The 23173-nt window shown below is 36.6% G+C and overlaps 1 protein-coding gene across 4 annotated transcripts in view; it reads left to right on the top strand.

Annotated features, from left to right (window-relative positions):
• The window catches only part of LRBA (LPS responsive beige-like anchor protein), a 363075-nt gene that overhangs the window by 166779 nt on the left and 173123 nt on the right, over positions 1 to 23173 (top strand). The window lies entirely within an intron of this gene.

Raw genomic sequence — 23173 nt, forward strand, 5'->3', positions numbered from 1 at the left:
GACTATGAAGTGAAATAATCGGAATTAAAAAAATGTTTTAGAGTAATAATCAAAAGTTTGTCTTATAGCTGTCATTAACTCAGAATTTTTATTATAAAAACTTGTTGGTGTTGTTGGGGTTTTGTTTTTTTTTTTTTTTTTTTTTTTTTTAACCTATTGCAAACTGTCCTGAGCAGCTTATATTTCTGGCAATCCTCAAATATTTCCCCTCCCCAGAAGGCAGTGGTTTTATGTGTTTCTTTTTTTTTTTTTTTTTTTTTTTTTTTTTGCTAGTGAAAAGTCTGGTGAAAGAGCAGGATTTGCACTTAATTCATCTTCACTAGATGTGTATTCAATATACATGTAAGTTGTAGAATGACTACTGAAATATTTTTCCAAACTATTCAATAATTGTCTCAAACCTTTTGCCTGCATATAACCTTTTACCTATAGGCCTTTGCCTGTCATAGTATACCTACTAACATGGATGAGACAGTGATTAGAAGAGAGATAATTGAGTCTGTCCAGTCTGCAGTGATTACAGCTGTTGCTGACGTTCTTGTCCTTTGCCCATCATACCTTTCCCCCACCAGAGCAGAGGTGGTCTGCTGCATGCTGAGCAGATGTTTCTCCTTTGCATACTTATCTTCTGAGTGCCTTTATATACAGAAATCAGATTGCACTGCTACTGTCACTTTTATCTGATGAGAGGAAATCCCAGACGAATGAAGCTGGTTTTCTTTTCAGGCAGCTAAGCAGCGTTGCTCAGGGGCATGTTCTCTTTCCTTGCTTCTGTTGCTGCTCACTGTAAATGTTTTCTTTCTGGCATGTTTCTTCTTTAATCCCTCTTTCCCTCTTTGACCCATATCCTTAATCCCATTGGGTTTCTTTTGAACTTGGTTATTTCTTAGTCTTCTGGTACATCTGTCTGCTGTAACTATGAATCGTTTGCCAACACCACATTTTCATCATATTCCCTGAATATCTTTTTCCTCCCACAGTATGTATTATAGCACTTGAAGAGGTACAGGGAAGCTTTCTGGGTCTGATCATTTTTCAACTTTCTGACAATGTGTCCTTCTTTACTTCTTCTCTTGTATCTTTTATCTTCTCCTGTTTTTAGTGTTTTCTTTCTGTTTTTTATTTGTTAAGCTTTGTTGTGCAATTAGTCCTTATTCTCCCAACAAGTGAGAAACTATGATGAGAATATTTGAGGTGGTGTAGGCAATATGATTCTGTATGTTATATTCACAGAATATTCATTCAAAATGTCTACTTTTGTGTGTCAGAAGTGATTCATGTCTCTATTGCTGTGTAGCAGGCAAGATTTCTTCTTTGATTTTCCTGATAAATTCTTTAAAAAGTAACAGTTGTTTTCCAAAATTCTTCTATGTGATTAGCAGCCATTTCTTCTTTCTGGTAGCTTCTCTTTTCACTGGAAAGATAGGAGATAGGTAATGTGCATCATATTCTAAGGTTTATAGGCCCTTCTGCTGTTCCATTGGTGGGGAAAGTTTTCATACAGTATATGTGTCTTTATGTCTTATCTCCTTAGCAAATGTAAACTACTTTCTTGCTGCAGAAATTAATTTCCAATTTTTAGTAGTGTTTTGGATAGTTAACTTACTGAAGAAAGTTAACAGAGCCTGACTAGTGTCCTACTTACTTTTTGTATATATGGCGAGGTTTAATACTTTTCCATGATCATTTCCATAGTCCTAGTACTTCTGCTTATATATTTAAATATTTTTGACTTCTCACTCCTTGATATGTTTCTCCTGTTTCTTTCTCTTAACATGTTAAACTTAAACCAAAAATAACTCTGTACATTTATTTCCTAAAAAATTCCATCACAAAGTATTTGTTCCAGGGTGACTGATTTTCCACTCTATAAAAAGAATTAGAAAATAACTTTATTTCTAGGCATCCAAAAAGTCAGTCTTCACTGACTAAATTAATTGTATTTTGCTTTTTTTATCCTTCATTTCTTATTTAGCTCATCTTGCTTGAAGTATACTGAATTTTTAACTGGTGAACAGCAATAGGAAGCATTTAATGTTATAACATAAAGGCCAAAAGTAACAAGTGGACAGAAATTGAAATCTGTAGTAATATTTTGAAAAAATAAAAAAAAACAACAAACCATGAAACCTAAACCATGAAACATCATGGTTTTTAGGTAGCCTTTGTGTCGGTATCTTTAGTTTTTTGTTATTTGTGTGCCATGAAAAGATACCACAGCATGTTTTAGCAATTTTCTATTATGTAGACAGGATTGTGTCATGCTATTTTTGTGACGGAATTGTCAACAAGCATTGTGGAAGTAAAAACTGTTCTCATTACTGAAAGGTACGGTGTTACTTGAAGTATTTTTTTGAAAATCTAGGACTTGGTATTTTGTAAGATCAACAATGTTAGATGATTTGGGATAGTAATCCTAAAAGAACGGTATGCATTACTTTTGTTCAGTGTTGTAAATAGTGACAGTGTCAAGAAGGATTTCTTTAAATGAATGGAGTTTATACAGGACATGCCATCTATAGTATGACTGAATAAACATTGATTCTAACCTTTATTCATGAAAGACGGTAATCTCAAGCTAATGCCGCACTTAACTCCGTACTTTCAAAATGATTTGCCTGATCTGATAAATTATGCAGTCTTTTATTTTGACCTTGTAACCCTGTAGAGTTTACTCAAACTGACTCTATAGTATTTGCCACATTAGCAGTATAATGGCTGTAACCAGTTCTTGTACTACGATTTATTCTGCAGCAAAAGGTAAACACTGAGCCATGAAAATTTATTGATTCAATTACATGATATACACATAGTGCCATTTGAAAAGTGTTTTAGGGATTAAATCATTACATGTCTTCTGTTTGCTCAAAAATCTGGAATATGTAAACTAGGAAGTATTGAGAAATATAAACTTCTGTTTTTACTGTATGGCAGAATGTGCTGTTAGACATCAATCTAGAAGTTGTTTAGGTCAAAGAACAAGCCAGACATTGAACTCTCATGCCTGTATCCATGCCTAAAGTAACTTTTGCCCTCAGTTAATCCTGCAAGCATGTTATAATTTACCTTAACCGTGTAAATTATTTTTGCATTCAGATTGTGCCTGGGAGTCCAGGCTTCTCAGTTTCTCTATTTGTACAAAATTGATGACAGTGCAAGTTCTTCTCCTTAAACAGCAGAAAGCAAGGCTAACAAAAAAGAAATAACAAAGTGCGGATTCAAGCACATTATGATTACATGACATCATTAATTTGTTTCAGATAACTATGCTTTTAAATCCAATATAATGTGTTTTTATCTTGAATTAGAATATCTGATGCCTTTATCAGCTCAAGCTGAAGAGCAGGTTGTTTTTATACAATCTAAAGACAAAATACAAAACCAGTTGTATTTATTTATGACAGAATCACAGAATTGTAGGGGTTGGAAGGGACCTCCAGAGATCATCGTGTCCAACCCACCTGCCAAAGCAGGTTCCCTACAGCAGGTCACACAGGTGGGCATCCAGGCAGGTCTTGAACATCTCCAGAGAAGGAGACTCCACCACCTCCCCGGGCAGCCTGTTCCAGTGCTCCGTCACCTCACTGTAAAGAAGTTCTTGCGCACGTTTGTGCGGAACTTCCTATGCTGCAGTTTCCGGCCGTTTCCCCTTGTCCTGTCTCCACTCCCCACTGAAAAGAGTCCGGCCTCTCCATTCTGCCCCCCACACCTTAGATATTTATAGACCTCGATCAGGTCCCCTCTCAGTCTTCTTTTCTCAAGGCTTAACAGGCCCAATTCACTCAGCCTTTCTTCATAGGAGAGATGCTCCAGGCCCTTCACCATCTTTGTGGCCCTCTGCTGGATTCTTTTCAAGAGATCCCTGTCAAATTTTTCTCTTATTGTAGTGACTAAGTGTTTATACACAAGGCAAATTCTATATAATCAGTTCTAAGTAAGTTACACAGTGGCATAATATTAGAAAATAATATTAAATATAATGAAACAGTCTATTAGACCATGGTCAGAAAGATGTCTTTAAGGATTTAGGGTGCTAGAGCATAAGGAAGTGATTAATTTCTCCCTCCCTGAGGTGCTATTTGCTTTTACTGTAGCTAATGCAAACAGGATAGGTGCTGGGTGATGCAATATCCAATTTATGCTTGTGCTTTATGCAGACATGGTTTTGGAGGCTTACTCTCATATTTAGAAGATGATTGGGAGAAGGATTAAAAAAAAACTCCCGTAAAGATTGTTTTCTTCACAACAGTTAGATATATTTACAATACATACGCAGTGCTGACTATTAGATCTGTATCTTAGGACTTCTGATTAGCTTAGGTCTTGCACTGAAGACAGTTTCCTGTTTCACTCTGAAAAAATTTCTTCCCCTGGGTTTGTCCTCGGGGCAATGTTGGTCTGGGTAAATGATGTTACCATGAATTCAAAGCAGCTCTGGTAGTTGGCTGAAATTTCTTTATGGGGAAGCATGATAACATGAGCGCTTAGAACACTAATATTTCAGGGTTAATTAGGAAACTGAGAGGGGAAAATGAGTGGTATGAAAAGCTCCTGGTGTTTGTTTAGCATATACATTGGCTTCAAATGACCCAGTAGCAGGCAAATAGGAAACTAGTCAGTGACAGCCTGAATTACTGTATTTCTGTGGTACACTTATTCTACTGCTGAAGAGTTTTAGATTTTAAGAGAGGGGTGGAATGAAATGGCAAGAAAAGCAGAAAACAGAGTGTGTGTAAACACATTTACCTATTAGTGGGAGGGGATTTGAAGACATATAGAAGAGCTCATGACCAGTAGAAGAATGGGGAATGTGAAATGGGGGTAGAAAGCATGGAGGCCTCTGAGGAGGGAGAGCACTGTGGCTGATGAGAGCGATGGCTTCAGAAAAGTGTGAAGTGAAGAATACTTGTATCACATTAAGTATTTAAAGACCTGCCATTGAGGGAAGTGGAGAAAGGAAAATTATTTCTATTTAGGGTTATAATGCTACAATCTTAAAAACATTGAATAAAGTTGTTCTAGTTATTTCTACAAAATCTGGATTGGCCATAATTTCCCGAATGATAGCTTGTTTCTATTATTTTCCACCTTTACACTGTCCGAGTGTGTGTTACACATTCAACCATATTTTGGTCTTGTATATATATTATATTGCGTGTATATAATATTGTGTGTATGTGGAAATACAAGAAAAACTGTTCAGAACAGAAGCTGTGGAGCAGGATAAACAGCATGAGAACCAAGGACACCTCTACAAGAAAAAAGAACGTCTCACTGCCCTGATTGGATAAGCACCTGTGTGAATGGTTGAAGGGAGTTCTGTAGAATGCTCTGTTGACATGTAAAGGTGGATGGGAATGTTGTAGGGGTGGATGGGAAACCTAGAAAAAGAAAACTTGTGAACGTGTATAAGTGATGTGAGAACTTGTGATAAATGATTTGGGTCATTCACATCTGAATCCATGCATCAGACGCAGCACGTGTATATCTATGTTGTGTGTATATATATATTATTATAAAGTTCTTAATCAGAGGATTTCATGATCTTGTTTTCAGGAGACCCTTGTCTCATTTAGTGCAAAGAGCAACAACCTCTAAGCAACTATGCAAAAGTTGTTGGCACTTGGATTGCTGTTGAGCTTCTCCCTGCTATGTTAAAACTGTCTTCTGATTTTAAAGTAACTTTTATTTTGCTTCTAACTGTGAAATAGATCCATGTACTGTAATTAATACAAAAGCCCATGAGCTTTTCTGTAGTGCTTATGTTACAGTATCTGACTTGGCAGATTTTCAGAGCATCTTTTTACGGTTACGTGCAATTATTCCCAAATTACAGATGGCAGCGCAGGAGAGATTAAGAAGTGGTCTCTGACAGATTTTCAAAACAGCGGTCATTAAATACATTTCAAGGAGTAAAGCAGCTATTGAGTTTAAATGCTCTGAATTTTCAGCAGTCCCCCAGTTTAGAGTCCAGTGTTTCTTATTTGGTCCTGAGAAGCTGAGAAATGATGGTATCAATGAAGAATGATATGTGAGAAACTTAGTTCAAACGTGATGCGTAGTATCATTTGGTTCTAAAGTACATTGCTCTTCTCTGAAGGCACAGAAACATCCTTTTCCAGCCTCCTTCTGCCTCGTGTTTCTTCAGATGTCTGTCAGCAATAAAGAGGGGTTGCCCATACAGGCAGCAAAGAGAATAGTCTATGGCAGCGAAAGACTGTGTAGATTTAAGGACAAGGGTTGTTACTAGTATATTTATACTGGAGAAGTGAATCATATAATCATAGAACATCAAGGTTGGAAAAGACCTACAAGATCAGCCAGTCCAACCATCCACCTATACCAATAGTTGTAACTAAACCATGTCACTCAACACAGAGTCTAAAGGTTCCTTGAATATCTCCAGGGTCGGTGACTCCACCCTCACACTGGGCAGACCATTCCAGCACCTGACCACTCTTCTGGAAAAGTAGCATTTCCTAACGTCCAGTGTCAATCTCCCTTGGCACAACTTGAAGAGGTACCACTGTGTACCACAGTATGAAGTACCACAGTGTATTGGTACCACAGTGTGAAGTTAGGCATATAAATAAATTCACACCTTGTGGATCAGCAGTAAAAAAAAATTGTGATGTGCAGTAGAGCAGTGGAAGCCAGTGAACCTCTCTATTGGAAGAATATGGAATTAGATGACAGAAATTGTAAACAGAATGTTTGAAATCAGTACTGAGAACGAAGAGCCGTTAAGATGTTTAACATGGCTATGTAGATGCGACGTGAGAATAGTAGTCAGTGTAACTTGATGTTTTGGAGTAGGCATTTCTTTGACTGCAAGATATTAAAATACATACTGTATATATCATATGCATTGTTACTTATGTATTTGTATTAGTGTCTTTATTTAGCAGTTTTGATGTAGGTCCTTTAAATACTTAAGAGTTGTGTAAATCTCTAAATTTAAAACACATTACATACTCTTCTTGTTCTTCATTGGTGCAAAAAAGAGAAGTTTGAAACACTGCTCTCTGAGCACATCTTGGTTGGCTGGATCTTTCATAGAGTTTGTCATTGATTCCATATGTGTATCTACTGTCTAACCTTCATGGTGAATGGTACCTTTCTATCTTTGGGAAATCTTTAAGCAATTTAACTTTACTCAGCTTATTGTTCAGTATTAAGGAAAGAACATAAAGTAAGTGATTTTAAATACTGTTTTACATAAAACATTGAACGACTTGTTCAGTCTTTGTGTGAATATAGTTCTGTATTACTATTAATTTGACATTGTTACTCTTGATTGACAAATTATTATCAGTGTAATTTAGTCTTGAGATAAAGGAAGAAAATACTAATTTTCTTATAAAGAAAAAGCAAGGAGATAAACGTATTTTTGGTACTTCTAGTGTGTGCACATACACGTAAGTAACAGGTTAAGGGGGAGGAGTGGTCAAAAATATCACAAGTACTTTATATCATTTTCTTGCAACCTTAGCACTTCGCCATGAGCATTATAAATGATTCTCCTTTAGGTACTGACTTGCTTTAGAATGATGTATGAAATAATATGTGTTTTGCATGTCCTGTTTGTAATGAAAAAGGTCATATAGTATCATTTACATAATCTCTAGCCAGAAATGAACTCCAGCAATATCTTCTGTATAACGTATACATTATCTGAGGTTTAAAACTCTCATTATTCATGAAAGTTAATTTTATGGTGGGTGTGAATGATCTATCTTATGGCTGCTTTTTTTGATCATTCTATAAAATAATATGGAGCAAAGCCTGCACAAATATCAGGAAAACCAGTAAAGAGTGATGCATTTGCTTGACTCTGTGTATACCCGATTGGATCTTGATTGATGGCAATCATTTGTCTTTGTCAAAAAAGGAGAAAAATTCAGACGTTGAAATAAGAGTGCTATCAAACTTTCTACAATGCCAGAAAAATTCTATTAATGTAGCCTGAGAGTATTAACTGTCTCTGCTAGAAAATGATAAAGAATGTTAATTTTTTTATCGTGAGCATGTTTTAGTTTCAACTGCATTATTTTGTCTATGTGCAAAGACTAAGAGGGTATGCTGCAGATTTATGGCACAGTGGGTTTGGAAGAAAAAAGAGTAAATTGCAAAAAGATACAAAAAGAGAAAAAAGCCAAATACAAGAGCTTAATCCTTCTGAATATGATTTCTCAACAAAACAATAAAAGTTTAAGTAGCATAGTGTCGTAAAATCCTTAATGCTGCATTCCAGTTGATATTGAAGCTTTGAAGACTAACTTCAAAGGAGGTTGAACAAGAGCAAAAAATAGATATAAAATAAACAAAAAAAAAAATGACAAGCTTGGTTTTAGAAGTTCTTTTGTATGTCACAAATAGGAATATTGACCCTTTACGTGAATGGGCTTTAAGGCAACTTCCTCATTAATGATACTTAGAAACACAAAGCATATGCTGGTGGGTAGTATTACATTTATGGCAAAAATGTTATTGTATGATACTGCTAGAAATACAAAAATATTTTTACTTTTTAAATAAATCATTCCATATATAAAACAAACAAACAAACAAACAAAACAACAACAACCCAACACATGATGGAGTTATCATGCCATTTGTACCTGTGGGTTTTATTATGCATCTCTTATGACCACTGGTTCTAAATAACATTAAAGTTTGATTACTGAAATAGTATTATTGATATTATGAAAATAGCAAATTGTTTTCATGAGTACTCACTCTGCCTTACTGAGGCAATCATTTTTTGAATGATTTAGCTTTTAAAGAGTAAAATGAGTATTTATTCTTTCAAAGAATAAAATAAAGTATATTTTCCAATTTCAGTGTTTATTAGTCCGTGATGCATCCTTATTCTGAAAGTAATGCCTCCTATTTATTTTTATGCAAACTACAATAGATGCGAAGAACACAATAACATTGTTTGGTAGAAAAAATTTTCAGCTACAAAACACTCTTTTTCAACATAGTCACTACCATTAGCATTTTCACTAGTGATGTACAAGAGCCTGCATGCTGTGCTCATAAAAATCTGTACCAGAAGAGATGACCCACTGTCACCACCCACTGCCTCTCTGTGCTCACATCCGCTTTTTCGTCTCCATAAATATTCAGCAAGCATCAGTGAATGTCAGTGGGTGCCATTTTTTTCTGCATGGAGGAGTTCAATGACACGTGTTTGCTAGCAGACTAAAATAGAAGGCATTACTTTCGGTGCAAGCCTTGTATGTAACTATTTGAGAGATTTTCATTTAAAGAACAGCTGAAAGAAAGGCTTTATCAAAACTGGGAACCAGGAGCTTTTTTTTTTTTTTTTTTTTTTAACTGATGTTAAAAAAAAGGGCTTTGATGAGGGCTTTATGGCCCTCATTGTCGTTTTAAAGCGTTTGGTGGCAATTTCTGCACTATGTGTTCTTGAGCATGTTTTCCAGCACTGCCTTACTTCATTATGTGTCGGAGCATGTTGGCAAGCTCATGATTAAAACATGAAAAGGCACAGTGTTACCTGTTGTTACCTAAGGAATCTTAACATCATTAAAATGTTGACAGTTCTGGATGGATTCATTTGATAACTTTCATGATGTTGTTGCTACTCCCGCTGAGGATGCTAAGATGCGATTCTAGATTGGAGAGGTATTTATTCTTCTCAGTTTTATGGGGGAAATGATAGGGCGGTTGAGACATTTGTTATGAAAAATGACCTGCAGGATTGAAATCTTCGCTGTTTTATTGAGCAACTGTGAGATTACTTCATGATAGAGAAGTTTTGGAAGTGGTACCAGTACGTGTTAGATATGTGCTCTGCTTCTTATTTCCTCTTCTGAAAAGCACGGAGTGAGCACCAAACTGATAACGTAGGACAGCATTAAGATTGACGTCCTGTTTTTAGGTAGCAATAGCATCCTACCTAAAGCAAAAAGGAATCACCTTGAATGTTCTAATAAGCCCCACTGCTTGCGTGTACACTCCTTAATTAGATGGAGAAATATCCTGTCTCATTCTCCTTCCTCTGCCTTTCACACTGTCTGTATCCCCACTTTATGCTGTTGTCTGCCTGCAATTTATGTCGCCATTAATACTAATCAGATTTCCCATTGCCTTCCCCAAGTTTTTGTCCTAGGCAGACCTGGTTTTATGGCATCCCCATTGTACTGTGCCTTTTTTCCTACTGATTCCCAACTCTCTTTTCTCTTCTTGATCACTAGTAGATCATGTCAGCGTAATCCCTCCTGGAGGCTTCTCAACTCTCACGTTTTTGTCATCTGCGACTTCTATATCTAGATGCTTTCTATATTGCCTCAAGAACAAAGGCACTTTGTCTATTCCCTATTTGAATGAAATAATTTCCTCCTTTATGCTGCTTATGTTGCAGTGAATGTAGAAAGCGCTGTAGAAAGATAACTGAAATGTATTTGACCCAGTGCATCTCAATCTGTCTAGAGTAATCTCTTCAGAGAAAGTTTGGACTGTTTTTTTTTTTTTTTTTTATTAAGATGATATTCTGAAATTTTGCTTAGTTGATCTGTGGAAATATGTGTATTTGTCATGAAATGAACTAAGACCGTTCTCTGCAAGTTTGATGCACACAAAGTCACAGTCTTGGCCTGTGATATGGGAGTATCTGAAAAGAATCATGGAAAGAATGGGCGGCATCTTCGAAGGCATTTTGCTATAGGCAGGCATCTATTGGTTGTATGCAAACAGTGATGGCAGATGTGGCCATCACCACGGCTTCATTTGGCAGCTTTGCGCAGAAATGATGCAATAAATACTTCAGGCACTAGCTTCCATTTGAAAAATTAAAATTGTCCTAACATAGCTAATTTTCAGTTACAAAATTTCGTTTCAAGTGCTTAAAATTTAGTAAGGATAAAGTAATACCTTAAGTTCTTTATTGCAAATCCCAAGACGTGTTATAATTTTTCTGTGAGAATTGTCAGGCTGTCTCTGTTCTTTCTGGCCCCTTCCCTCACTGTATTTTTTTTTTTCTTGGGAAAATACCATCTTGCAGTGATTAGTATCAAAGATTGGTTATTTCTATCATATAGTTTGGTAAGTAATCCGTAGCTATTGCTGTGATTTGCTGCTTTCCCCTATCGCTTCACACATGTATTTCATTTCCAAAGTTTAGCAGTTATTCCCTATAAAGAGGGTGAAAGTCCAGATGAAAGCCATCCCTCTTGTGAAAGCCATATTCTCTATCCCTCTTAGTGACTGGTACAACAAAGTAAATGTTAATGGTGCGTGATACTGAAAATGAATCCTGGTGACCTTGAGAAGCTGTAGCAAAAGATCAGATTTTGAGTCGTTTTACCATTGTTTTCTTTACTGTGTTTTAAATTTTTAGTTGAAAAATGTTGTACAAAGTTGCTCTGTGTACATTCAGTATTTGAAACAATCTAAACTGAAAATTATGAATTGCTTTAAAAAAGCGAACTGATTTGTTCATGATTTTTTATTTTATTTTTCCTATGCCCCTTCAGGGGAAACAGACAAATTCTGTGGTGAAGGTAACAAACTTTTTGAGCAAGGTTTCTTGGAAACGTCATATTATGTTACTGTATCAAAATGTTTGAGCTCTTTAATTTTTCTTCTTAAGCTATTGAAATGAGAAATTAGCTTAGTTTAACATGACGCATGATTATTTCTAAAGCTGAATAATGGAGAAAGATGTGGCTTTACAGATAATTATACATACTGTTTATGCATGTGGGAAGAAGGTCATATTCAAGGAAGAAAAAATGCATTGTGATGCAGTATACCTAAATTATGCTTCTAAATATATGCATGATTATTTAACAGCAATATGGTCTTAAATAAAAATAATATTCTCTGGAGAATTTACTTAGATCAGGAATTAACAACTCTAATAATAATAATAATATGGAGAATTGTACGGCACTGAAGAGTTCTGCTCTCACGTTTACATCCTGGATTTTAAATAAGCAATTTATAGTTTTGTTAGGGGCTTCTTTAATACCTAATGGATTGCTTTTTTCAGTTGTTTTTCATAAATGCTAACAGTATCACATACTGTACAGGTCAGTTATACACACAAATGGAGTTGTGTAGTCTAGAAACTAAGGTTTCCCCAGGCCTCCTAAAACTCTTCACTTTGTAGCCTAAATGATGTTATTATAAAAGAAATGGGCATGGTCCTAGTGTGCTGTTTTTCACAGTAGTAATTCTTCCACATATCTGTGCTGTGACCCTGATGGTTGGGGCCGCTGATACTTGCATTTGTTTGAAGTCGGCTTCTCCATTCTGGGTGTGTACTTGTAGGAGAGGCAGAGGCACATTAGAAGGAAGAAGATAGTGGTAGTAGACAAGCCACATAAGGCTCAGTAACTTCCCTGAGATGGAAGTAGCCAGGAGCTTGCAGAGTATTGAGGGAGAAGTCATAGATGCTCAGTTTATTCTTACCTTCAGCTACTACTCACATGTTTGATGCAGAATTTGAGGGTAGATTTTGGTGAGAAAAGATGCAGCCATTTTGAGGGTCTTGTCCAACAGGTGCCATCACGTCCCTCCTTTGGGAGGAGGGACAGGCAGCCTCAGACTGTTTGGGGTGCTGCTGCAGTGATGTGATTGGATGCACTCCAGTGTGTTAACCCACGTTGCTCCATTCTCCCCTTCGATAGGGAAATGCTGTGGGATAGGGATTGTTTGCTGCATGGGGCTTTTGTTTCCAATTGTGAATGACGGCTGTCTACATCCTTCTTCTCCATGACAAGGTGCTGTGTTGAGAGAATCACTTCATGCTGAGAATACTGTGTTTTTTTTTTCTTTGCTTTGCTTTTTTTTTTATTATTTTTTTTTTTTTACATTTAACTTTAACCCTGTTTGCTCAGAAGGCTGGTAAGTTTGTCCTAAAAGCAAATACAGGAGTAGTTGGCTGGAGAGAGAAAAGTTGGAAACCTTGTCAGGAGAGGTAATAGCATCACTGAAGAAAACATTGCATTGTCTTTTAGCATGTATCTCTACGGATGCTGACAAAGGGGCAGGGGCTGGTGTGCTTATTTTAAGTTCACTGAAATGAAGCAGGAAACATTTCCTGTTTTGTTGCATCTAAGCTCTAACAACCTTTGTTAACAATTCTGTTCCTGAGTGATAGATTAAAATGCTAACGCTGTTAGTTTTGAGTGTAAAGTAAGAATATGTGCTTTTCTGCAAGTAACCCTTTAGTAACACTCCTAACATTATTAGGAATGGCTTCTACACTTGCCTTTCACTAATATAGCTATGGGATAACTGTGATTTTCAGAAAGAACTGGCTACTGGCTTCGGAGTCTTTCTGACCCTTGTCTGTCTGTAGGTCATAACTAGCTTCAGTAGAGTGGGAGATTAAAGCTGCAGGTATTTAGGCAAGGTCAAAATAGAACTCAGAAATCACAAATGAAGCAGTACTTCAGTTATCTAAATGCTGGATGACAGCTGAGCAGAAAAACTGGCTATAGAGTGCCTTTCTACCTTCTTGACATTCATCCCAGATACGTACTTCCATGTTTCCAAACAGAAGTTCACACTTCAGCTCCCAGTCTTGTGAACACCTGTCTCATCTGTCTGGGCTGTTGTCCCCTAACACTGCTTCTCCACTCTCAATGGTAGAGCACAGGTGCAGTTTCTTGCCTGGTTTTCATGGGCTCTGTGCCTGCAGAGGCTGCTGTCTGGCAAAGGGCTGCTCCTGGGCAGCATCTTCCCTTGCTGGTGGTGTGATAGAGGAACTTAGAGCTTGTCTCTTTACCACGCGTGCTAAATGCCAACCTTCCACTTCATTGACCATGTACAGTGTGACAACACTCTAACAGAAGATAAGGTTTTCAAGTTAATCTTTCCTTCATTTAAACCTTGGCTGAATACCGTGTGCTCTGTGTGGCCTGGAAAATAATAATTTGGTGGTGTGTTTTTATTTTTAGACACCTTTTATAAGACTTGTAAATGAGAAACGTAGTTAGTAAGTTAAACGTTTGTAAGGGTTTTTGGTCATGTTGTTGCTTCCTGACCATGCTATGGTATTATGCTAAGTTAGAAGACTTACTCGGTGTGCTCCTAGTGGTCTTGCTGGTTTGTACTTATCGTTTCCTGTCTCTCAGAGCCATACAATGTTTGCAGTTACTTGAAATGTTTTTTACATATGTTCCTGCAATCATCACCCGATGAAGCAATTTCCCAGATTCTTGCCTGCCTCAGGATTTTAAATCCTGAATTAAAGCTTCGACAGGTGTGTTAGCCTTGAAATTATGCTGGAATGCTGGTGGTTTTTTTTGTTGTTGTTTTTATTTGTTTGCTTTTGAAATTAGGCAAGCTTTGATTTTAATTACATCATGATTCCAGTACAGAGAGTAGGGGGGAAATACATGGAAGTTTTGAAGTTGGATGGTCTGTGAGATTTTAGCGACCTAATCTACAATCTAAACTGATAACTTTTTCTGAGATACTGTATTAACAGTAGTTAAACATGCAGCGGACTTCAGACCTGTGGCCCATAGTAAACTTCAAAGCTGAGTGGCAAGTGTGTTCAAATTAATTTGTGATTAAGCAAGAGCTTAAAGGAGGCATTTCCTGTCTCCCAAGATGTGCTCAAATTCTGTCCATGAAATAAATTAAGTATGTGTATCTTGTCATTTAAGGATTCCAGAGACAACTTTCTTTTGTTTATTATTCCAGGTTTAAAAGAACCAACAAAATAAATACCACTGTAAGCAGGCTAAAGTTGCTTTCTCTCTCACAACTTGGAGAGTATCATTACAATCACAGGGACCAATATGTTCCTCTTTCCTGAATGGAAAATGTTTTGGCAGGCTGATTTGAAGAACAGTGATCTTTGACAGACCTCACATAGGTTCATGGTGGACTGGAATGCTACAGATTTTGTACCTAAGTCATTTGCTATCTTTTCTGTTCCTCTCTTTCATGTATGTTGAATTACAGAATTAATTTAGTTACTATATGTTATTTTCAACTTAGTTTGGAAAAAAATAGAGAAAATTTTTGGGAAGGATAATATAATTAGTTTAGACTTTTCTGGCATAGGACCCGTAAAAAATAATAATTTGAACTTGCGTTATAAGAGCATACAGCAGAAAAGTAATTGCTGAATTGGAGGAGTGCACTGTTATATTTTTACAGAAGTGAGAGAAGTATCCAGCTGTTAAGAAAGCCATAAAAGAAAAGGATGTAGGTTAGCCACAGCTCTTAAAAGTGCAGATATGTGGGAATGTGATTTCATCCTGTTTCTTCTAGAAGTAATGGCAGTGTAGCTAAGAAGTTTGGGGCCGGTTTATGCTAAGATTTTAAGAAAATGTTTAACTCTGATTCAGGTGCTTAATACTTTTGGGTTCAGAACAACTTACAAATGAAACGTTTTGGTGAAAAGTTGGTCTGTGTGTACAGACATGGTGAAGGGTTATCGTCTGAAATTACAAGCTACTGAAAAGAATTAATCTGAATTATAATATTTCAGTGTACAGAATCATCGTATGTTCTGTGGGGAATTATTTGCATGCTAAGATATAGATCCTTTCTGTCTGTGTGCTTGTGGTGAAAGCATCAGAGCTGATAGAAATGGTGAAGGAAGTGGATAAAGCTTTATCTAGCTGCTTTACCATATCAAAATATATCCTCTGACCCATGTTGTTGTGCACTGTTCATTTTTTGTAAGGATGGATTGCTAGTTACTACAAACTAAATTTCTGCATTATCAGAAAAAGCATCAAAAATGTAAGTGTGTATTCTTTTGGAACATAGAATAGCTGTTGCTTGTGGGATCTGAATGAGCTCAAGTTATTTTGAAAAACAAATTAAAACTTGCTGACTACCATCAGGCTTAGGATGTGAGACATCTGGGAAGACCTTTGAGCAGCTGAGCCAAAGCATTTGTTTGCAAATTTGTGATGCTTTCTTTCTTCCATGCCTGAATCATGTTTGAACTAACCTTACTCAGAGCCAACGGAAAGGTTTGATGTTAACTTAGTACTGACAGAGAAATAGAGTAGTTTTCAGTTTCTTTGTGACTGATCTTGATAGAAATACCAGCAGAATTGAACAGCATTGCGAGATGACTGTCTTAAAAAGTGTAGCTTTATTTTAGTGATCAAAATAAGATCAGTCTAAGATAAGATAGTGGTCGCAGTACACATCATTGGTGCTGCATCATGTATTTAAGTGGGCCCTGTTTGAAGTATCAGTGTGCACAGGAATGCCAGCACTTCAAAGAATGCTGTCTCCAAAAGGCTGCAGCTGTGAGTAGCCACCAAAGGGTTAATAAAGATCAAAGAAGAGAATACATAAACTCATACATAAACAAAGCTGTTTTTAAACTGGAAGTTAAAAACACCATCACCTAGGACAGTGACACTTAAAGGTGGGTTTGTCTTTATCGTGACGTGGTTCTTTATAATCTGTAAAGGACTGAAACATTTATTGTCAATAATTCTTTCTAGTTTGCTTTTAATATGAGAGGTTCAAAGCTTGTCAATGCAGAAAAAAGCCTCTGTGATATCTGAAATTGGCATTGTTCCTTTTCTTTTGTTTTGCACACGCTAGTTAGAGGGGTGTGGATTTGGAGTATAATTCAAAGAACAGAATTTGGGAGGCCTGGGCAGAGAGTTGCGGCTGCATTGTCTAACGGATGGCTCAGATAGAGATAATATCATGACTATTAAACTTATTAAAGACCTCAAACAGCATTTGTACCAATTTTTAAAATGCAAATCTCGGAATTACAGATCTGTGCTCTTTGTACTGTTTTGTTTATACGTGGAAATAATACGAAACATCTAGTAGGACATGCTTCCCTTGCTGACATCTCTCTTTTTTTTTTTTTTTTTTGCTTTACGGTGGAAGCACATAAGGTTGTCTTACAACTGTACAGAGGTCCCCAGAGTAACAGTTTTGTGCTCATTCCATGCAAACATTATGCCTGAAGCTCACACCCTACTTTGCAAGGCTGTTTCTTCTGAAAGATGTGCAAAAGAATGGCACGACTTCCTCTCCTGAAAGCACTGGGAGAAAAAAACCACATGCTTTTTGGTAGCACTGAAATACCAGTGAAGGCAAGAGACCTTTTGGAAAATCCTTCCTAGACAGAGTCAAATGTTGTCTTGGAGAAGAGTTAGGAGAAGGAAGTAGACTATGCTAATCTAATAGATTGCATTAATAATATGCATAATCAGTATTGTATTAGAGAAGTTTTATGCACTGGTCTTGGCCTTTTGCTGTGACCAATTGCTGTCACTACAGCAGTAACTGTGGTAAGGCTTAAGAGCCTGTCCTATGCATGATCTCTTTTGTTTAAGGGATCTGATTACTTTCCATGTGGAAATGTTTCTTCTGAAACTACTGAATATGAATGTCTGTGTAGGAGAAAAATGGAGGTACCAGGAGAAGGTGCAGACTCTACCATGTTGCAGTGTTATTATATGGTATTTCTTTCTTAGTATTAAATACTTTCTCAATCATAGAATCGTAGAATATTCGGAGTTGGAAGGGACGCACAAGTTGTCTTCTCCTTCATGCCTTTCTTTACCTTGTTTTTAGTTACGTAGTTGCTGGCTACGCTGCAATGTAAACAGACTACAAATTGTAAAACAAAATGGAAGCATTCAGACTTAATAACCATGGATTGCTACTGTGATTGGGTTTATGGCGGAGCCCCACCAATGTTTGTGTGAATGTGATTTTCTTTCACTGGTTTTGCTGTTGAAGAAAATGTAGGTAATGTAGGCAGTATTTCCAAGGATCTCAGGGCACTTGCCAGGAGTTAATTAATCTTTAATATTCTGAAGTCGATACATTATCAGCAAAGTGCTATAGAATACACACAGTAAGATAGAGTATAGCTGGCCAAATAATATTTTAGTGGCAACTGACTTAATACTAATCAAAGCTTTTCCTGTGTGCTTTGCTAATGCAGGCAATGCTGTGAATCAGATCCTGTACCTGATTTACTGTAAAGCAGTCTTTTTCCTACTGTGTTGGTTAAGTTTTATTCTCTGGTTACGTTTAGTGGATGGCAACAAAGACACTGGTTTGTGGGATTTCTGGATGAGATGCTGAATTTGATGCTGTTGCCGAGAACTTCTTTGTCAGGCTACGTCTTCAGGGCCATGCTTTACCAAAGTGAAGCTCGGTTTTCTGTTTTCTGAAATGTTAGACATTTTTGATCACATTACAAACTGTCAGTGGTGTTTGTACACAAAAAATTCTTCAGAATCACATCTAAATTTATTAATGTACTATAGTGTAACTTTAAAAAAAAAAATACTGTGTTGTGAAAGCTTATTGAAGGAGCAATGAAGGGTTTTGGGAAATGTTTTACTAGATTTCTGAGATTACATTTTATCAAGTCAGATGGATGAAGATATGTTGCACTGTATTTTGAAAGGCAAAATGCAAGAGATTTGAGCTTAGTATTCTAGACATGCAGCTGCATGAAAATGCAGGGGATTTCTGTATTCAAGATAAAGCAGGTACATCAATGCAGGTACGTTGCATTTGATGCCTTATGGTCTGCTAGCAGTATTCTTTCAAGATTTCTGCAGTTCTTTCTAGAACTTCATCACTTTTATCTGTGTGTTGACAGTTGAATGTGAATACCTATTGCTTTTTTTGGAAAGAAAATTTTACATATCTAGTAGCACATGTCTGGTTTGAGTTCATGAAGTGTTTCACATGACAGATAAAGCTACCTAGATATAGAGTAAGAAATGTTACTAACCAGAGTTACAATAACCCAGCATTTTTTTCTTAAAAAATGGGACATTTGTATTTCCCATTCCTACTTAATTTAGAAGTAGCACCTGATACTGTGTGTGAGCTGTTTGATGAACGTAAACTTAACTCGATGAACTTAAAACTGGAAGTTTTGGCAGGCATGTGGTTAGAAATAGAGGAAATTTCAGAATGTTTTTTCTCCCAAATTTCTTTCTGAATCTGTAATGTGGCCTCTGATAGATAAGCAGTGTTGCCACTCTGTGTTCGGTTGTCTATGAAACTAATTCACCTCAGAGCTCTGTGTTACCCCTCTGAAATCGGCATTACTGACTGATTGCCCCGTGATGGCCTTAGAGGAGAGCCTAAGGATTGATTGGGTTTGCAGATTGACTGACCTGCCTGACTCTACAGTTAGAGTTCCAACGAAAAGTCTCTCACGTGGAAATTCACCTCGGTATCTTCATGCGGATTTAGGACATGTGGATGGGGTGCAATGCTTGCTGCATGATTACCATCTGTGTTCTCATTCTGTGGCCTGATAACAGCCTTGGCTTCTGAGTGCATCCATGAAATAATTTCTAGCAGTACCAAATTCACATCGGCTGATGTTTTATATCTGCACTTAATGGAAATAACTGCCGTGCACCAGGCCAAGAACTGTTTCTCCTTAAAAATTTAATTTTAATCTGCCTCTGCGGGTATTTTCTGTAAAGTTGTGCTACTTTCACCTTTCTCTCCTTTTCTGTGTTTCACTTTTTGCGCTCTTTTTTTTTTAATACTTCACTAATATGAAGATCTGCTCGGGTGCTCTTTTGGTGTGCTAGAATCCACTCTTGATTAGCTGTTGGCCCAAACGCAGCCCCAAGACCTCTCAAACTGTTGCTTGTGTAAGTTTACTGTTTCTGTCCTTCTCACCACCTTGCAGAATACTTTTTGTGTCCACATGGTATACTGACTGATTCTTTTCTGTGGACGTAAAAATAACAGAATATCTTGAAATATACCATGCATAAAACATTACAAGAAGCAATTCTTCAGCAGTAGCGTCATCCTCTCATTGCTCTGTGCTTGTACTGCTTAGATTCAATTTAAGTCTCCTTTAGGAGATGAGGACCTCAAGATTATTCTCAAGTCTAAAATACATTTCTTATAATATCAGAATAAAGGTAGCAGGCCATTTGGTTTGCTTTGTTTCCAATTGGGCTAATCTTTGAAAGTGGTAAAGAAAATAGATTTCCCGATCTTGTTCTTGGAATTAAGATAAGTTGGCATATAAACTTTTTCCCTTTGATGACAGTGAAACATTCTTTTCCTTTCCATTATACGCTCAAAATCTTGTTATAAAGGTTATATTGATCACTGTGTATTTCATCTACTCTGTACAATTTTATCTATCTACTTAGCTAAACGGAAGATGAAAAGAAAGTTTTGTCTCAAATCTGAGCACACAGCTGGCAGTTTGGAGAACTATTTGAGAAGAAAGCAATGTAATGGTATTTCTATTTGAATAAGACATTTAATATAAAAGTATTGCTTTTATTCATTCAATATTGTTACTAAGGAGCTACCAATTACTATGTATCATGTTAGTGAGGCCCCTGACAAATCCATGCAAATCATACGATTTATAATTCATAAATCTCCAGTCCCCCGAGTAACGTTGCTCTTGCACTTAGACTAATTGAGTACTTATGTTCATTGATCCAGTCCATATAGCACCTTTAGTCCATATGGCAGCCTTTACTGCAGGGCCAAAAGCCTCTGTTGTTAAATCAAACAACAAAAACCCTTTGGTTAACAGCACTAGAGTGTTCTCAAAATCCAGTTACTTGGCCCTTTGCTTCATTATGCTTCTGTCTTTCAGCTAGCAAACTGTAGCCAAGTCAGAGCAGTATTTACGTCTGTCTCCCCCTGGCTGTAGACGTGTAAAGAGGGCATATTACAGCATTCCTTTTTGGGGATGGGGCTGGAGCAGCCTTTCGGTCATACCTGTGACTGAGTTGTTCTGGTGTACTGGCTTACTTTGGTACTCATGCACATTTGTCCCAGTAGCTGCTCTTAGACGTGGCTCATTTTTAAGAATCAGACAATAGGTGCTTACTTTTGACTGTACAGTTGTTGTTTTTTGGGTTTTTTTTTTTTTTTTTTTTTTTGTTGTTGTTGTTGTTTGTTTGTTTGTTTGTTTGTTTGTTTGTTTGTTTTTGGTTGGGTATTTGTCTATGTGTAAAGAGAACAATTTTTTGTCCTCATCACACAGTAGTTGCCAATGGTTATAAATACCCAAATAAGCAGTTGAATAGTTGGTATGTTGTAAAGAGTGAATAGTCCTTGCACTGGTGAAGAACAAGGAATCCTATGTAAATTTTGTATGGGAAGGGGAAGTAAAGGTATGGTACTAAAGATGTATTATGTTTCAGGATAGTATTTTGATCATAGTCTCCTATTTTTCTAATAATTTTAACGTAATATTGTAATTTAGAATAATTTAAATTATTATCCGGAAGGCTGGCAACACTTAATTCTATCAAAACTGTAGAAAGATAGATGAATGACAAATTAATAATTTACCATCTTTGCATAATAGTGTGGCACAGAATACCAGAAGGATTGATGGCAGAAGAGGTTAACAAATTTTAGCAGCTTCCATTAGCTTTTCATTGTCATATGTTTGTGGTGCTGACTGAAATAAGCTTTGTAGGAGATCTCAGTCTAGGGAACTAATTACTTGTGCCGATTGCCATACTGATGAATAGACCCTCATTGTATCATTCCCCTGAAGACGAGGAGCAGTCTGTGATTCACGACTGCATCCTGGCTGATATTTGATAATAATTTTAACAGATAAATGTAGGTAGGCAGAATGATGAAGTGCCTATCCATGCTCTCCGACTATCAAAGGCATGCACATAGCCAGCTGCGTTCTGTCTTTTCTCTATAATCGCTAAAGGAGAATTTTAAGTTATTAATCGAGCTTTGAATCTTCCTGTGTTTTATGCTGCTTTGTTTGGTTAATTATTCCAAAACCGCTAGATTTTATAACCAAAGCATTCAAATTGTAGTATGATTGTAACGCACAAAGTGCAAATATAAGATGTTGAGATAATTGTTGCAAATACTTCATAATTTTTCTGAAATTAGGAAATCAGGATGATGAAGAATAGTGCTGCCTTTTCATTGATGTTAGAAAAAAGCACAAATTTAACAAAGCTGGATACAGGGATAGACTTTTTTTTTTTTCTTAATAGGATTGTTTTGTCAGCTTTTTAGTATCTAGGAATTGTTTAAAAGGAAGGCTGTGCAAATGGTTGTGGCTTTTGTTACTGTGTGTGTGTTTGAAACTGGGTGTACGTTAAATAAAACTAATTTCTGCCTTTAGATCTCAAAACTAGGAATATAGATATCAGGTATTTTTTACATTGGGATCTGTGAATTAGTTATGGCTATTCATTTGTCAGTGTTGACAGCTGTACTTTCTATTAGCTCCTGGACCAGAGGTGGAATGTATACGTACATTGCCAGTTACTGTTTTAGTACTAGTAATGTTAACAAACAAAGCCAGTATTTTATAACTTGAGCATACAGGTTTTCAGGCTATAAACCTATCATGCCTATGCTGTGTGTCAGGCATTTTTTGTTTGTTTATTTTGCTATTCCTGAAATCGTGGGGTTTTCTTGGTATCTTTTCAAGGCTAAAATATTGTTTTACAGTGGTGTTCAGTCATGATCATCTAATGAGATAGTAACTGGCACTTATATATGGCCATAGTAAAAAGACCTACATATATTTGGAGCGTACAATGGAATATAATGAATTTGATATAACCTTTTCTAAATGTAATTTTTTAAAGGTATGCCTTCAATATAGCAATTATTACACATCATAACATGTAGTTTTTAATTAAATGTAAAAACACAACTACATAAAGCTGAAATCCAATCTGATTTGCTTGGAAATAGATTGCTATTTCACTCTTCGGGAATGGTTTATTTAAAAACAGTAAATGGAAAAGAAATGCATTTTCTTGTGTTGTTCTAAGCCTCAGGGGCTAAATGTAATGAATATTTTAAGAGATTATTTTAATTAAATTCCTGCACATCTAAACAGAGTAATATTTTATTATCACATACATAACCATGTAACTGAGGTATTCATTAAAGTTAACACTTTCTGGACCAAGAATTCATGGTATGATTTACTGACCTTGTGCAAAAAGGCACAAATTAGGAAGAAAAATGAAGGGGGACAGACTTTGATTAATATAGGTAATGCTATACCATATTTATAATAGCCTTTTCCCTATTCTGGTTTATAAATGCAGTCACTGAGAAAGGTGCCCTGCTGAGGCTGAAATGAGGCTGAAATCGGAGCACATGCCACTAGAGTGTGGGGAAACTGATCACACTGTCAGCAATTCATTTCAAAATGATGTATTTAGTGCTC

The sequence above is a fragment of the Tympanuchus pallidicinctus genome, unplaced genomic scaffold (genome assembly GCF_026119805.1).
Source record: "Tympanuchus pallidicinctus isolate F22 unplaced genomic scaffold, pur_lepc_1.0 scaffold26, whole genome shotgun sequence".
NCBI lineage: Eukaryota > Metazoa > Chordata > Aves > Galliformes > Phasianidae > Tympanuchus > Tympanuchus pallidicinctus.